This window comes from Papaver somniferum, chromosome 1, assembly GCF_003573695.1.
Source record: "Papaver somniferum cultivar HN1 chromosome 1, ASM357369v1, whole genome shotgun sequence".
NCBI lineage: Eukaryota > Viridiplantae > Streptophyta > Magnoliopsida > Ranunculales > Papaveraceae > Papaver > Papaver somniferum.
This window is the reverse complement of record NC_039358.1, coordinates 95,750,968-95,754,153: the sequence shown is the minus strand read 5'-3', so window position 1 is coordinate 95,754,153 and position 3,186 is coordinate 95,750,968.

Here is a 3,186-nt window from a genome sequence, read left to right as displayed (position 1 = left end):
AAAAGACCACAAATAACGGCTAAGAAATTATTATCTGCTTCCATTGTGGAAGAAGTTTCTATAACTGTTTGAGAAACATGATCAACTACCTGATTGTTATCACGACCAATAAAAGAAAAAAAAATACAAATGATTAAAACCTAAAGCTAAATTTTAGTTTCTTTAATTAGGTTCCTATTTTCCCATTGAATCAATAACGAGTATCCATTTATTGATTAAATGACCAACTTAGCATCAACTTCAATTTGGATTCTTGTATATTACTTACTTTTTCATCGTGGGTGAACTACTGTAGCACATGTGGCGTAGGCCGCCAAGCCAAAACCCTATTTAATAACCCCCATGTAACATAATTGATGTATCCAACATGGCGAAGTCTAAATAGAACTCGTATTTATTCGGTCAAATTAGTTGACCTAGCTAGGTGTTAACTCTAGCATATTGATGAGTATAGCATGTTTCTCAACGATGAGTCTGGCATGCTTGATATATACCAATTATTTTGGTGAATTAAGCATAAAGTGTTGTTGAGACAAACTACAACGCTTTGTATACCATAGACGTAGAGAGTCTGATGGAATTATGTATTGATAGTATTAGCATATTTAAGTGCCAGCTGCGGCAGCAATAATATGTGTATATTTTATGGTATTTGTGACATATCATAGTACCAACTAGGAAGCAATGATATTTGGATGGTCGGTAGACATAGGTCTGATTGGATTGATCGAGCAGATATCAATATGATGATATGTCAAGCATTTTCCAAAGAATTCATGTAAATATCAAAAATGCTAATGTTAGCAATAGTTGTAAAATATCTAATCTCGATCTACCATGTCGAGAATGATTTGAACATCAAATTAAAGAAATTATAATGTTAATTATGGTATTAATACCAAACAAAGTCTTGGTGGCAGAAGCGGATTCCCCTATCCTGTAAATTTGGAGGTGGAAGTGGAGGTTGCGGTGGATACAATGGAAGATGGAGGAATAAAAAGTGTTGTTGTTAGAGCATATCTCGGTCGACCTCGCATGCATTTCTATATCAAGCATGTTTGTCAATGTTAGTGATCAAAACTATGAGTCTTGATTTCTAGTCTACATAGCTAAGTCTCGAACTAGGATAGAAAAGTGTAGTTGAGCTCAAGGACTTCATGGCGTTTCATCATACAACGACGAAGATATACTCAAGGAACCGTGGAAATTCATCAACAAAAAGGTATGTGGAGACTTGAACTTCTCTATCACTCAAAAGTCTATCTATTCTATCTCCTACTTCTTATGAGACAAAAAGTCGTATGCTATATAGACTGGATCATACACATTTGACATTTCGAGCTGAGTATTCACTACTTATCTTTTTCTCGAAATTGTATGTTGGTAAAGCGTTTCGCTTTGATGAAGTTTATCTTCACCTAGTGACGAAAGTCAAGAAAAGTTTCAATTAGTTTGAGAATTGCTCTGACGTGAAACTGTCTGTGAATAACGGCTATATAACGTCCTCTGAGAATGTCTCAATGATTGGAATGAGAGTTTAAATTACATAACCATGTATTCCTTAATCCGAAGTTTTCGAACTTTGTTGATTGAGAGAAACCGGAGGAATTGGCTTTGCCAAGTCCGCGAACTCAGTTTGCGAACTCAGTCCGCGAACAGACGGAAGTTCTCTTGCCGAGAATTTCTCCTGGGATTTTCCAAAAACTCGTTTGCGTGTTTAGTCCGCGAACTGGCGGAAGTCTCTTTGCCGAGATTTTCTGCTGAGTTTGGAAAACTCTGCCGGTTGCCTTAAGTGCGTGAACTTGTTTGTGAGCTTAAGCGGTTATAATTTTTCAGATGTGCTCTGAACATGAAACTTAAATTGCTAAGGAATGCTTTATGCAAACCGTGGCTATAAAGTTCATGAGCCGATTCATCGAATCGAATCATCTTTGTTTCAATTGTGTCTTGTGTAGTTACATAAGATCTCATAGCAATTGAACAACTCTCTAACTAGTTCATTTGAGTCAATTGAACTAGTTATGGTGAAGAAGAACTAGGTTAATATGAATTGCTCATATGGTTAACCTTTTGGGTTACTATGTTGAACCAACATACACGTACACGTTTGGTCACGGTTTTCACAAACCCAGTAAACGTCTATCCAAGTGTGTGTGACAAGCTAAGTTTCGATCTAACGGTTGAGAAATATTAGCTTGAATCTAAATCAGGTTTTTATCTAACGGTGAATATGGATTGCTTTGTAACTAAGGCAAAACCCTGATTTGAAGGCTATATAAAGGAGACATCTAGCATTGTGCAAAACTAATCCCCAAACGTCTGTGTGATACTAGTGCGCTCGCTAGAGTCGATTCTCCTCCAACCTTTGGTTTTATTCTCTAAAACCATGTTAACGACTTAAAGACTTCATTGGGATTGTGAAGCCAGACCCATACTACTTTTATCGTAGTTGTGTGATCTGATCTGGCATCTGCTATCGTACGAGTACAATCTTTGATTGGCTTGAGATCGTGAGAGTTCTCCGATAGGCAAGATAAAGAAGTCACAAACATCTTCGTCTCACTGTTTGTGATTCCTCGACAAACCGCTTGTATAGTCAAGAATGATTGTTGATAGGTGGTTGATTAATCTAGGTTGTTCTTCGGGAATATAAGACTGGATTATCAATTGGTTCCTGTTCACCTTGATTTTATATCTTAAGACGGAACAAAATCTAGGGTTTTTCTGTGGGAGACAGATTTATCCTTTGATAGACTTTTCTGTGTGAGACAGATTTGTTTATTATCAAGTCTGCGATTTTGGGTTGCAGCAACTCTTAGTTATGGGTGAGATCAACTAAGGGAATCAAGTGCGCAGTATCCTGCTGGGATCAGAGGCGTAGGAGTACAACTGTACCTTGAATTAGTGGGAGACTGATTAGGGTTCAACTATAGTCCAGTCCGAAGTTAGCTTGTGGTAGGCTAGTGTCTGTCGCGGCTTAATACAGTGTGTATTCAATCTGGACTAGGTCCCGGGGTTTTTCTGCATTTGCGGTTTCCTCGTCAACAAAATTTCTGGCGTCTATGTTATTTCATTTTCCGCATTATATTGTTTATCTTTATAATTGAAATAATACAAGTTGTGCGTTAAAGATCATCAATTGGAAATCCAACCTTTGGTTGTTGATTGATATTGATTGATCCTTGG